At 35.1% G+C, this 14,951-nt stretch overlaps 1 non-coding gene and 1 pseudogene across 1 annotated transcript; one reads left to right on the forward strand and one right to left on the reverse strand.

The window, feature by feature from the left end:
* The first annotated feature begins 484 nt into the window (after nt 1-484).
* The window catches only part of LOC113851955, a 33,546-nt pseudogene continuing 19,079 nt past the window's right edge, over nt 485-14,951 (forward strand).
* On the reverse strand, nt 14,610-14,714 carry LOC113853381. Its single transcript, XR_003502553.1, has one exon. It is a non-coding gene; the product is annotated as a small nucleolar RNA R71 (small nucleolar RNA).

Genomic DNA, 14,951 nt, shown 5'->3' on the forward strand with positions numbered 1-14,951 from the left:
AGAGGAACCAAATAGAGATAGAAGAAGAGATGAGAGACATGGAAGGAGAAGAATAAGAGAAAATGAGGAGGACCCTAGGGTGGATAGAAATGAGGGAGTTAGAGTGAATTTACCACTTTTTAGGGAGAAAAGTGATCCTGAAGCCTATATGGAGTGGGAGATGAAAGTTGAACAAATATTTTTATGCCATACCCTGAGTGAGGAGAGAAAGATTAAGTTAGTTACCTTAGAATTCACTGATTATGCCTTGGTTTTGTGGGATCAATTTCAAAAAGAAAGAAGGAGACATGAAGAGCCTATGTTGGAGACTTGGGAGGAGTTGAAAAGAGTTTTGAGAAGGAGGTATGTGCCATCCAATTACCATAGAGAATTGCTTAATAGGCTGCAAAGGCTTACCCAAGGTAGTAGGAGTGTGGATGAATATTATAAGGAGTTAGAAATAGCTATGATCTGAGCCAATGTTGAGGAGGAACGAGAGGTTACCATGGCTAGGTTTCTTGATGGGTTGAATGGAGACATAAGGGATGTTGTTGAGCTTCAAAATTATATAGAGATGGAAGACCTAGTTCACCAAGCCGTGAAAGTGGAACAACAACTCAAAAGAAAAAGTATGAGAAAGAGTACCTCAAATTTTGATAACTCTAAGTGGAGAGAGAGGTTTAAGAAGGAGGGAACTTCATCTTCTAGGGTACCTATGCCAGCACCACAACCTACCCAAAATAAAGGCAAAGAAGTGGCTAACAAGTCTCGATCTAGAGATATAAAGTGTTTTAAGTGTTTGGGTAGAGGACACATAGCTTCTGACTGTCCAACTAAGAAGGTGATGGTGTTAAGGGATAATGGAGAAATTATTAGTGAGAGTTCTCAATCAGAATCATCCAGTGGAGAAAAAAGTGAAGGGGTTGAAGAGATTCCTGAAGGAGACCTATTTATTGTGAGAAGGATGTTAAGAGGGATAGCCAAGGAAGATGAAGGAAGCCAAAGAGAGAACATATTCCATACTAGGTGCCTTATCCAAGGGAAGTTGTGCTCATTGATCATAGATGGGGGGAGTTGTACCAATGTTGCTAGCACTAGGTTGGTCACAAAAATGAATTTGGATACTAAACCTCATCCTAGGCCATACAAGTTGCAATGGTTAAGTGCTGAAGAAGAATTAAAGGTGGACAAACAAGTGGAGATTCAATTTTTTGTTGGAAAGTATAAGGATAAAATTCTATGTGATGTTGTTCCAATGGAAGCTAGTCATTTGCTTCTTGGAAGACCATGGCAATTTGATAGAAAAGCTCACCATGATGGTCACACAAATAAATACAATTTCCACCATGATAACTGCAAGGTTACTCTTGTTCCCCTATCTCCAAAAGAGGTTTGTGATGATCAAAATATCATGAAAGAAAAAAGAGAGCAAGAGAGAAAAGAAAAGAAAGAAAATGAAAAAGAGAGAAAAAATAAAGAAAAAGAAAGGAAAAATACTTTGTTTGTAAAAAGTGGTGAGGTGAGGAGAGCTCTAATAGCAAGAAATCCTATGTATATACTTTATAATAAAGAGATTGTTACATTTGATTCTGACCCTGAACTTCCTAGTGGAGTTAAATTTATTTTGCAGGAGTTTCAAGATATTTTTCCAGGCGATATACCACTAGGACTACCACCATTGAGAGGTATTGAGCACCAGATTGATTTGATTCCAGGAGCTGTGTTACCTAATAGACCAGCATATAGGAGTAATCCCCAAGACACCCAAGAAATTCAAAAGCAAGTTGCTAACTTGATGAACAAAGGTTGGGTTATGGAGAGTTTGAGCCCTTGTGCTGTTCCTGTTATTTTGGTGCCCAAAAAGGACAGAAGTTGGAGCATGTGTTCTGACTGTAGAGCAATTAACAACATCACTATCAAGTATAGACATCCCATTCCTAGGTTAGATGATCTTCTTGATGAGTTGTATGGCTCTTTGTTGCTCGCAATCTAACACTAGCAAGTGCACTAGGATTGCAGCAAGTAATGAGTAAATTTAAGATCCAAATATCGTCTCCATAGGGAATTTAGGTTTCAAGTACCACTTCACAGAATTATAACCATTTGAGCCATACAAATTTGAAAGGAGAGTTGTAACATACAAAAGCAATAAACCAAAACAATTAATAGTAAAGAAAAACATGCAGAAAACAGATCAATGAATGCAATGTGAGATTAGAAATGGATTGAAAGGTAGTTAGGAATTTACTTCACAAGAATGTCAATATTAATTCAATTATGCTTCTGAAAATTCAAGAACTTGATTAATTGACAATCAGTTTCGCATATCAATAGCCAAAGGTTAATCCCTTAACTCATTGACCCTAACAAGCAACTAAACCACCCTAATCCCTTAGGTGAAGTTCAATTTCAAGTTGCATTAAGACTTAGAACCTTAAGATTGCAGAATTAGGTCCCCTTATCCCTAAGAAATCCCTAAATTCTGATTGCAAACTCAGATCAGAGATTCAAATCCAACTTCCATTGGTAAATGTTCCTCTTTGATGAACCATACAAATTTCCATTCATAGATTGCAAGAAAAGCAGAATTCACAATTCAATTAATCCAAGAACTCAAAATTTAGAAGCAAGAATCAAATCAATACATCAATTCGAGTTTCATAAACCCCTAACTACAAGAAAACTACTCAAACATGGGAGAAGAGAAAGAGAAAGAAGAAGAAGAAGAAGAAAAACTGCAAGAAGCCATAGGCGGAAGCTCCAATCCGATTCCTCTTTGTGGAAGCTTCAAGACTTAACCCCAATCTTCTCTCTCAATCTCTCTCAACGAGATCTAACAGAAAAATGGAAAAATAAAACTGCACTCTGAAAAATCTGCACGTTTCTGTTATTTATAGAATTTCCCAGATTTGCGCGTTATCACTTTTATGAGAAATAGTAGCCACACAGAAAGTTTATGGTTGCGCGTTAACACTTTTATGAGAAAAAGTGACCACGCGTAACTTTCCTGATATTGAAGGCTCTTTGGAACTATCACTCTTGTTGATAAAAGTGACTACGCAGAGTTCAAGTGGTTGCGCGTGATCACTCTTATGAATAAAAGTGATTACGCGCAACTCACCAGGTTGAAGGCTCTCTGGAACGCTCACTTTTACTGATAAAAGTGATAACGCCCAGGCTTTCTTCTTCTTTGAACTCTGGAGTGATCACTTTTACTGACAATAGTGATCACGCCCAGTCTGCACTTTCTTAGTCTTGTGTTTTTGGAGTCCAGACTTGCTTCTTTCTTCTTCCTTGTCTTCAAGCCTCCATTTCCATGATCCTTGCTCAATTTATTCCTTCAAAAACAAGATTAAAAACTTAATTTCTAAGCAAAATTTCTACAATTGCTAAAATAACTACATATGTAAACAAACTTCAATTCCTTCTTTTTTTTCTGAGTTTTTCTACTTTCTTCATATATTTTTCTTATTAATTGTGTTAGAATTATGCTAAAATATCAGTAAAAATATGGATTCATCACTACCCCAAACTTGAATTTTTGCTTGTCCTCAAGCAAATCAAATTAAACCAAGGGTAAGTTCCTCCATTTTCAAATTCAATTAGCAAACTGCTTTTCTCAGATTTTCCAATTTCCAATTCTGTGTTTTCTGAAAAATTTTCAATCAAGTTGTTCATCCAAATACTCATCATGATATTCCTACTGTATAATCATCATTGAGTAAGAATTGCTATCTAAGTTTATATATTTCATCAAAATTCATATGAGTACAATTAATCAACATGATCACAGCTCACTTGGTAGTGTTTCTCTCATCACTCAACAGTGTTTAGGTGCTATTTTCACTCTAAATCATCAATTTCACTGCACTCTACCATATGCTTGCCCATATTCTCAATCTCCTCTGCCTAATACATGTAATCACACATCTAGAGGACTTTTTCAGGTTATAACAAGGCTAAGGTTAAGGTAGGTATTAAAGAAAATGGAAAACAATACATGCAATTTCAAAAGATCAGAGGCATTTTGAGTGATTTGTTTTAAAACTAGCCTGGATCTGCATTATTCCTCCTTAATTCTCTCACTTATGCAGCAAACAAATTTTTTCTTGCAGCAGAATTTTCATCTCTTTTCTTCTTTTCTTGCTTTCAATCACTATCTTCTTTTCGTTGATATTCTTTTTCTTTTTCTGCAGCACTTTGCTGCACTTTTTTTCTTTTGAACTCACATTTTTGTTCTTTTCACAGCTTTGCTTCATAAATTTTTCATTTTGCTGCAGCACTTTTGTTCTTTCTTTCTGGGTTGTTGAACTCAAACTTAGATAGCATGCTATTTCCCACCCCAAACTTAGAACATTGCTTGTCCTCAAGCAATTAAAATCTGGATGCCACCCCAAACTTAGTTTTAAAACTTATTCTTGATTAAACTCATTATGCCTCTGATTAATTGAATGGTAAAAATTGGTTTTTCAGCAAGGCTTATAATGAGGTAATTTCAAGAAAAGGGATATTAAGCTTAAAAGGGTGAACTAAGACATTCAATCATAAAGGAAGGCATTTAGGCTGACTAGGTATAATCAAACATGGCCTCTATCATATATGTGAAAACTGTAAATAACCAAGAAACAAGGCAAGTTCTAGAGAATGCAGCAAAATATGATCAATCACACATAAAAAGAAGGATGCAGCTCAAGTCTCACTAGGAATTTGTAAGTGACATGCTAATCAATGAACTCACAATTCACTTTTCAGAATTATATGCACCTAGTGGGAAGACTGCCTCATTTTGAAAATACAAGTGTGATTTCATTTTGAGAATGGCAAAAACAACTTAAAAAGAACAATTTCAAACCGAATTCACAGAATTATCAATTAGCTTCATTTGATTCACAACCAGCAATTTAATATCTTATTCTAATATTTTGGTGTTTTCCAGAAATAATTTCAGTGTAATGTGAAGCTAACACATGAACAAGAGGTAGAGAATAAAACCCCCCTTTCATGGAAGCTTATGCAAGTGTCATCATCCATTGTGTGTGAGTGTTGTGTGAAAGTGACAACTTCTGCACAAAACACCAAAAATTTATCAATTAGTAAGTAAAAAGGCAATTAATTGGAAAACTAGCAGATATTCAAAACAAAAATGTGAAAATTAAACCAAAATGTACCAAATTGTAATTACATCCCCAAAGGTCTGATATTTAATTACAACTATCTACACAAATTCTAAATGACAGAAATTTTAAAAGTCCTAAGCTATTCATCTGCTTCATCTTCATCTAAGGTTTCTTCTTCTTCTTCTTCTTCTTCTTCTTCTTCTCCACTTCAGCTGGCTATGGGAAATGAGTTTTATAGATTGGCAGGTTTTTAAAAACTGAGGAGCACAGGCACTAAGCATTTTCTGCCAAATCTGGAGTATAGTACATCTTATCCTTGGTTATTCCCATTTTCTGACCAACGTTTAGCAAAACACACTCTAGCAGCATAATTACAGCTTTGACACTACTATGGAGTTCATTCTGCCTCTCAGCCAGCTGGTTTTGTCTTTCAGCCATTGAATTTAGAGTGTCTTTCATCTTTATTGGCTTGTCTTTCTTGAATTGAGAGGGGATGGTGGCTGCTAAGGTGCAGGAGGTGGTGGCATAAATCTCTTTCACCATGAATACAGAAATAGAGGGAAGAAATCTGATCCTCTCTTGATAGTCTCCAAACTCTACCCCTGCATTCTCACAAAGTAAAGTTATTAATGAAGGGAAGGCTAGTGAATCTCTCTTTGTTTTCAAATTATTTAGGATACATTCACTGATGACCTCTCCCATATCAATATACATCTCATTGACAATATCAAAAAGAAGTTCTGCCCTTTTTACTGCCAGTGTTGAGTTGTGTTTGATTGACATAAAAGAATTCAGAATGAATGTGCTCTAAACTTTGGCAAATGGTAGCAGCTATTTGGTAACAATGCATTTTTTTAGCTCCCAAGAGGTGGGTATTTGCATAGAATTCCTGGGCTATTTCCCTCCATCCTTGGCCAGCTACTAAACAGAAGAATTCCCAGCTCCTCTTTTAAAATTCTTCTGTGAATTCTGGATAATTGTCCCCAACTATCTGAAAGGCTCTATCTGGGACAATTTTCCTTCTTAGGATATTGGCTCATCTGTTCTGGCCTTCTTTGTTGTTGGAGTATTTCTGGTTAATCCAGCTTGGATGTTTCTGCTGGATCTCCTTCTTGGAGTGTTGCTAGCAGATATAGCCTGGAGGAGCCAACTGGTGTACTCATAGAGGTTCTGGCCATTTTTCAGTTTCTGCAAATGAAGAAGTAATTGGACATTTTAATATTGTAATATCCAGCTGTGATAGTATAGATTTCTGTACTAAAGAAAATTCAATCAAACAGAATTCAATTCTTCTAACAATATATAACATGCAGTTTATTGTCAAGATAAATCAACATATAACTACCAACACACAACTGCACAAACTTAAGCATTCACAGTCAAAGCATGTTAAATCCTCATATATAAGTTTAGAGTAGGCACTCTCAAAACATATCAGGTTAACGCAGAGGAATCATCTAGGTCTCATCTAATTGTTCAAAAATATTGCTGCAACTCACTTATTGTAACTTTCAGAATAATGTAGAAGTGATTCCATAATAGCAGGTAATTTGAAATAGTCGTATTCAGAAATTTCCAATCAACCAATTCACACAATTCTATTTAAGTCAACTAAAATGCTGCAGAAATGTGGTACATATAGCGTGCAGTGCAAGTTCAGTTATCCATCAAGATTATCATACACAATCAGAGAACCCTATTCAACATTTTATTTTCTCCATGATTGAAGAAGATAATATCAAGATAGTTCTCCTTACCCTCAGAATGAAATTAACAGTACCCCTAAATAGCATTTTTCTTATTAAAGCACAGCTGGTGACGCAGAGATACACTATAAACCCTATTCTAGTCAGATGAAAGTACAATGTAGATTAAAATCTCCTAAAATGCATGACAGATAAATCTTATCAGAATAATTTCCTCTCAAATGGAATCAGAATGATGCACTATTACCCCCATACAATTTTTGAAAACATTAACCACAGAAAAAAACTATTTACAGATGCAGAGAAATGAGGGTTTACGTACCTTGAGAGAAAGTGCAGAGAAATGAGGGAATGGGTAGCTGTTGCTAAGTTGACACCAGAGAGGAAATGAGAGCGCAGAGGAAACTCAGAAAGAAAAATGATTTTAGGGTAAAATGTGTATGCGTGTTCACTTTCTTTTTCATTTAAGGTCACGCATGGCATGTGCTTATTTTTAAGAATAAAAGTGATCGTTATGTTGATAAAAAAAAATCCCAGCGTTATCACTTTTATTCATAAGAGTGAACGTTCCAGAGAGTGTATTTTTCAGAGTAAGGGGCGCGTTATCACTATTGCTGGGAAAAGTGATAACGCGCAGCTATGTTGCAACTTTTGTTAATAAAAGTAATAACGCACAGAGGTTCAGGTTATACTTACCTGTGCGTAGTCACTTTTGCCAATAAGAGGAAGCGTTCTTGAACTGATGTTTCCCCATCTGCCTCTGTGTGATCACTCTTATCAGTAAAAGTGATTGTTCTAGAGGATTACCTCAAAATTCACTCTCTGTGTAGCTCATTCCCTGCAACATAGTGACTCCTTTCATTAATCAAACTTCTCTAAAATCTCAATTAGCTTACTTCTCACACTCTAATCCTTTCAATTTACTCTCACAACATCAAACCTCTAACCACTTATCAAATTCACCTCAGAAAACCAGATGCAACAGAATGTAATTGTAGAAATTATAAAACATGAATATGCAGAATTCTAAAATTCAGAATTAACCAAAATTTAAAATTCTTAATCTGTATTCTAACAAAAGTTAAAGATCAGAAATTTAAAAAGGAATAGAGAAAAAAAAAATCCTAAAGTATCTATGTGGTTATGCTGAAGAAAATGGATGTTCCAGTAATTATAACAATCCTTGCAGACCCTTTAAGCTTGTGCTTAACCTCATTTTTAGCCTCAGAGTGGAAGTTCCAGCAAAATACTAGTTTCACTGTCAAGAGCAATTGCAAAGCAATCAGAAACTCAGCTCATGCAGAAAATTAAAACTAAAAACATAAATTGAAAAGAAATGAAAGGAAAAAAAAAGTGTGAGTTGCCTCTCACAAAGCGCTCTTTTAACGTCACTAACTTGACGCCTATTGATCTTTGGTTCTAAGAGATGATTTTGATGATAACGACTTTTGCTCTATCTTTAAACATTCCCCCTTTTTCTCACCAACTTGCAGTTCTTCATTTAATTCAGAACTTGAGAGAAATAAAAGTGGAGGGACTTCCAGCAGTTTGGTATAATCATTAAGTTTCTTTCCCTCCTTTTCATTATCTTCATAAGTCATTACAGTAAGGACTTCTCTTATAACAGAATCATTCTTCTGTTTTTCCTGCTTGACATTCTGCCCTCCTTGAAGAAATTTAAGCTTTTTGTGTTTAGCTTCATCCATTGGATTAGGTTCATCTTCAAACAAATGGTTTTTGTTTTTTTTCGGTTGTGTCTTGCTGCTATCTTTTGGTTCTTCTTTTTTCTCCTCTTCTTGATGTAATTCTTCTTGGAGTTGGTTCACTGCATTATTAACACAGGGAAGAGAGTCTAGTTGCAGAATGCATTCTTTCACTACCTCATCTTGCTCTTCATGAACACTATAATCTGCTGCAACTATTGTGCTTTCCAAGACTGGAATTTCATCATTTTTCTCCAAGGATGGTGGTATCACAGTATCTATTATATCAATCTTTATGCAGCTCATATCATCACTTGGATGTTTAATGGCTTCAAATACATTGAAAATGACTTTTTCCTCTTATTGCTTATCTTGAATCTTGTTTTCTTCATATTTTTCTAATGCTCTCTCTTTTTCAGCAGCCTTTGGACTTGAAATTTCTACCTCACTCCTTGTGAAAGCAGCTTGGCATTGCTCTATTGAGTCCATTATGGTATTGCTAGGTAATCTCTCATCATTCCTTTTTAACAATTGTTCTGAAATTTGTCCTATTTGTATCTCCATCTTCTCCATGGAGGCCTCTTGATTCTTGAAACTTGACTGAGAAAATTTCATGAATTGGAATAAAGTTTCTTCAAGTTCATTCATTCTTTTTGAAGAAGTTTGTGAAGGTTGCAGTCCTCCTTGAGAATAAGGCTGTGAAGAATGAGGATTAAAGAATAGTGTTGTTGCAACTGACATTTGTTGATTCCAATCATAATATGTCTGACTTATGTTAGCTTGATATTGATATTCATGAGGAAAGGTATATTCAGATCTTTGAAAATTTCCTCTAAAATTGATTTCTTCTTGAAATTCTGGTGCAACCACATCATATGTTTCATTCAAATCATTTTCACTGTAAAAATCACACACCAAGGGGTTAGTTTGGGCAACTCCAGCTTGAAAATTAGTAATTAAAGCTTCAAAAGCATTTGCTTCATAAGCTCCTGTTCTTGCAACTTGGCTTTGATGGAAATTCTGATACATGCTGGTTGTTGTCAAACAATAGAGCAACTTTTTTTTTTCCCTTGTATACAAAAAGAAGGAAAACAAAAGTCAAATCAAATTTGTAACTAGGAAAAATGAAATATGAAATTATGCAGAAAATTACAAAACATAACATGCAGCAACTATAGAAAATTATGCAAAAAAATTAAAAACAAGATTATCCAGAAAAATGCAAAAGAAAAAAGAAAAGCTACAAAACATAATATGTAGAAAACACAAAAATTTATGCAAAACAAAAATTAAAATTATGCAAAAGAATGAAAAATGAAATTATGCAGAAAATACAATGTTAATTATATCAGAATCAGAATGCAGAAAACATAGAAATCATGCAGAATGAAGTTTACAATTATGCAGAAACATGAAAAACGAGATTATGCAGAAAATGCAAAAGAATGCAAAAACTCTATGCAAAAGACAGCAGAACTTATGTAGAAATCTACACAAGATGCAGAGAAATTATGCAGAAAAACTTGAAAGCAGAACAACAACAAAAATAAATGCTCAATCTAGCTACTCTTCTGCTACTAATGATATTGAAATACAAAAATTCCCCGGCAACAGCGCCAAAAACTTGTTGTTCACAATCTAACACTAGCAAGTGCACTAGGATTGCAGCAAGTAATGAGTAAATTTAAGATCCAAATATCGTCTCCACAGGGAATTTAGGTTTCAAGTACCACTTCACAGAATTATAACCATTTGAGCCATACAAATTTGAAAGGAGAGTTGTAACATACAAAAGCAATAAACCAAAACAATTAATAGTAAAGAAAAACATGCAGAAAATAGATCAATGAATGCAATGTGAGATTAGAAATGGATTGAAAGGTAGTTAGGAATTTACTTCACAAGAATGTCAATATTAATTCAATTATGCTTCTGAAAATTCAAGAACTTGATTAATTGACAATCAGTTTCGCATATCAATAGCCAAAGGTTAATCCCTTAACTCATTGACCCTAACAAGCAACTAAACCACCCTAATCCCTTAGGTGAAGTTCAATTTCAAGTTGCATTAAGACTTAGAACCTTAAGATTGCAGAATTAGGTCCCCTTATCCATAAGAAATCCCTAAATTCCGATTGCAAACTCAGATCAGAGATTCAAATCCAACTTCCATTGGTAAAAGTTCCTCTTTGATGAACCATACAAATTTCCATTCATAGATTGCAAGAAAAGCAGAACTCACAATTCAATTAATCCAAGAACTCAAAATTCAGAAGCAAGAATCAAATCAATACATCAATTCGAGTTTCATAAACCCCTAACTACAAGAAAACTACTCAAACATGGGAGAAGAGAAAGAGAAAGAAGAAGAAGAAGAAGAACTCCAAGAAGCCATAGCCAGAAGCTCCAATCCGATTCCTCTTTGTGGAAGCTTCAAGACTTGACCCCAATCTTCTCTCTCAATCTCTCTCAACGAGATCTAACAGAAAAACGGAAAAATAAAACTGCACTCTGAAAAATCTGCACGTTTTTGTTATTTATAGAATTTCTCAGATTTACGCGTTATCACTTTTATGAGAAATAGTAGCCACGCAGAAGGTTTATGGTTGCGCGTTAACACTTTTATGAGAAAAAGTGACCACACGCAACTTTCCTGATATTGAAGGCTCTCTGGAACTATCACTCTTACTGATAAAAGTGACTATGCAGAGGTTAAGTCGTTGCGCGTGATCACTCTTATCAATAAAAGTGATTACGCGCAACTCGCCAGGTTGAAGGCTCTCTGGAACGCTCACTTTTACTGATAAAAGTGATAACGCCCAGGCTTTCTTCTTCTTTGAACTTTGGAGTGATCACTTTTACTGACAATAGTGATCACGCCCAGTCTGCACTTTCTTGGTCTTGTGTTTTTGGAGTCCAGACTTGCTTCTTTCTTCTTCCTTGTCTTCAAGCCTCCATTTCCATGATCCTTGCTCAATTTATTCCTTCAAAAACAAGATTAAAAACTTAATTTCTAAGCAAAATTTCTACAATTGCTAAAATAACTACATATGTAAACAAACTTCAATTCCTTCTTTTTTTTCTGAGTTTTTCTGCTTTCTTCATATATTTTTTTTATTAATTGTGTTAGAATTATGCTAAAATATCAGTAAAAATATGGATTCATCACTCTTGTTATTTCTCTAAAATTGATTTGAATAGTGGATATAATTAGATTAGAATTAGAGAAGGTGATGAGTGGAAAACAACCTTTAAAACCAATATGGCTTGTATGAGTGGAAAGTGATGCCATTTGGTTTGACAAATGCCCCTAGTACTTTCATGAGATTGATGAACCATGTTTTGAGAGAGTTTCTAGGAACAAATGCCCCTAGTACTTTCATGAGATTGATGAACCATGTTTTGAGAGAGTTTCTAGGAAAATTTATGGTTGTGTACTTTGATGATATTCTTGTATATAGCAAAAATTTGGATGAGCATTTGCATCATTTGAAATCTGTTTTGCATGTACTTAGAAAAGAAAAATTGTATGCTAATTTGGAAAAGTGCACATTTTGTAAGGATCATGTTGTTTTCTTAGGATTTGTGGTTAATTCTAGTGGAGTACATGTAGATAAAGAGAAAATAAAAGCAATTCAAGAATGGCCAACTCCTAAGAGTGTGAGAGAGGTAAGAAGTTTCCATGGTCTTTGATGAATCCACATTTTACTAAATTTTTATACATCATTTATTACTTTTTGTAGAAAAGAATAGACTTAGATAGTGTAAATAAGATGAATATTCCAATTAGGCTAAATAATATAGGTTTCTTAGTTTTTGGTTAATTTACATTGATTTAGATTGTTTATTTTACATGTTTTGATCATTTGAATAATGTGGTAGGAATCCCCAATAGCAAGCCACTTCCAGCAAAGGGACCAAAGTGATCACTTTCAAAGCTTAAAGTGACAACTACAGCAGCCTAGAATCCACTAAACCTGCGCGTGGTTACTATGAAAGTTCATAGTAATCACTCTAGAGCATGCAGAATTGAAGGTGCTGCGTGTAGTTCCTATCAAAGTTCATAGTGACAACTTCAGAGAGTCCAAAATGTCCCAGTGCTGCGCATGGTTACTATGAAACATTCATAGTAATCACTTCAGAGAGGCAAAACCCAACTGATTTTGCGCGTGTTTACTATGAAAGAATGAAAGTAATTACTTTGGAGGGCGCCAGCTTCAGTATAAATAGATTTTTACCAAATTAGGGTAGGGAGTTCTTACACTTTTTGAACCTTTTCTCTTCTTTACTAAATTTAGGACATTTTCCAGAGCTTAAGGCAACCTTGGGTGACAGCCAAGGGTCCAACCTAGGGTTTGGTTTCTCATTTCTCTTGCTTTTACATTAATGTTAATGAGTTTTCTGCATTTTTCAACTGCTTTTTTGACCCCCATTTCCATGGAGGGCTAAATTTTGTGTAATCCTTAGTAAGTTCGCATGGATTCTTGAGTTCCTTGATTTTAATGATAATATAATTTCTTTCTTTTCATGAATTACTTCTTCCTTGTCTCTTGACTTGAATTAATGGTGAATGAGGGGAGTATTGCTTAATTAACCCTAATTCATTTTACGGAGATTCTAAACTAGGGATTGCTTAATCCTAGGTTTAATTCTAAGGTTGCGTAACTTTGGGATGAGAGATTAGAGCCTAGCAAATTGCGTAATTTCGTTGGGACAATAAGGTTGATTTTCGCTTGTTAAATTAACCTAATTGATAGGAGAGAGGATGAATGTTAAATCTTGAGTGGAATGAGGATAGAATCTTTGTGGATGAACTAAGGATTGCTGTTTTCTATTGTTTGAATTAATTAAACTTGTTAGCTCATTGCTCTTTATTTTGATTTGAAACCACAAAACCCCCCATTTTAATTGTTTGTTCAATTAATGCCTTCAACATGTTTAATGAAGATTAATAGCCAATGTTCACGGGAGACAATCTAGGGTAACCCTAGTACTACATTAATTTGTTTAAAATTTGATGAGGATTTACGACAAATCTTTTAAACACTCAAAAGGAAAAACACCATCATCAAATTGGCGCCATTGCCGGGGAACATTGGTGTTGATTTTTCATAAACATTCTTTTTTGCTATGTTTTCATTTTCATTTTCTACATATTTAGTGAATTCTCTTTTAACTTTTGCATTGTGAATACTTTTAGTATAGTTGTAGTTTCATAGGTAAGTAGAGATATCTTGCATTTAGGTACAACCAATTGCTGTTTTCTGCATTTTATGAATTCTGACTTCTGCAATTTAGTTTGGCAGACTGCATTTTCGTTTGCTGCACTCTACTCTATTTTTGTTGCAGAATTTTGCTTAATTTGTGCTTGTGTGTTGCATATTTTCGTTCCATAGTTTGCAATTTCTTTCTATTTTTGCTATTTGGTGTTAATGCTTTATTTTACTGCACTTAGATGTTAGTTTTTCTGCATAATTGTCATCTGAATTTTTCTGCATTTTTACTACTTCATTAGTTTTCTTCTTTTCAATTTTCCATAACTAATTGCTAATGAATGACCAGATCAAATCCGGGAGATTTATATCCTCTAGATACTGAAATTGATAGGACATTCCATAGGAATCTTAGGAACCTTAATAGATAAAACTCTGCACATACTGAGGAACCATCTTCACCAATTTCTCCATCTTCCATATATTCTTCTCTGCATTCTTTAAATTCTGAACCTTTAGAAATGGTAGAAAATGACTTGACACTTAACGAGCTTGCCGCACCGGACGTGACTTACCAGACTTTGCGTATCCAATACCCAGATGTGGATGTCCCTTTTGTTCTTAAAACTGGCCTAATCCATCTTTTGCCTAAATTTCATGGTCTTACAGGTGAAGATCCACATAAACACCTCAAGGAATTTCATATTGTTTGCTCTACAATAGACCACAAGGTGTGCTTGAAGAGCATGTGAAATTGAAGGCTTTTCTGTTCTCTCTTATGGATTTGGCTAAAGATTGGCTGTATTATCTTCCACCTGGCTCTATTACAAGTTGGGACACCCTCAAGAGATTGTTCCTGGAAAATTTTTTCCCTGCCTCAAGGGCTTCCTCAATAAGAAAGGAAATATGTGGTATTAGGCAGTTGGAGAGGGAAAGTTTGTATGAATATTGGGAGCGTTTCAAGAGACTTTGTGCTAGCTGCCCCCATCATCAGATAAGTGACCAGCTCCTAATCCAATACTTCTATGAGGGCTTACACCCAATGGATAGGAGCATGATCGACGCAGCTAGTGGGGGAGCCCTAGTTGACAAGACTTCTGCTGCCGCTAGAAACCTTATTGAGAATATGGCAGCTAACTCTCAACAGTTTGCTACAAGGCAAAATTCCATCATGTCCAGGAGTGTCAATAAAATTCAAACTTCAGATTCACACAAGCTGGAGCATAAGCTAGA

This window comes from Abrus precatorius, unplaced genomic scaffold (assembly GCF_003935025.1).
Source record: "Abrus precatorius isolate BTA unplaced genomic scaffold, Abrus_2018 Scaffold10, whole genome shotgun sequence".
Classification (NCBI taxonomy): domain Eukaryota; kingdom Viridiplantae; phylum Streptophyta; class Magnoliopsida; order Fabales; family Fabaceae; genus Abrus; species Abrus precatorius.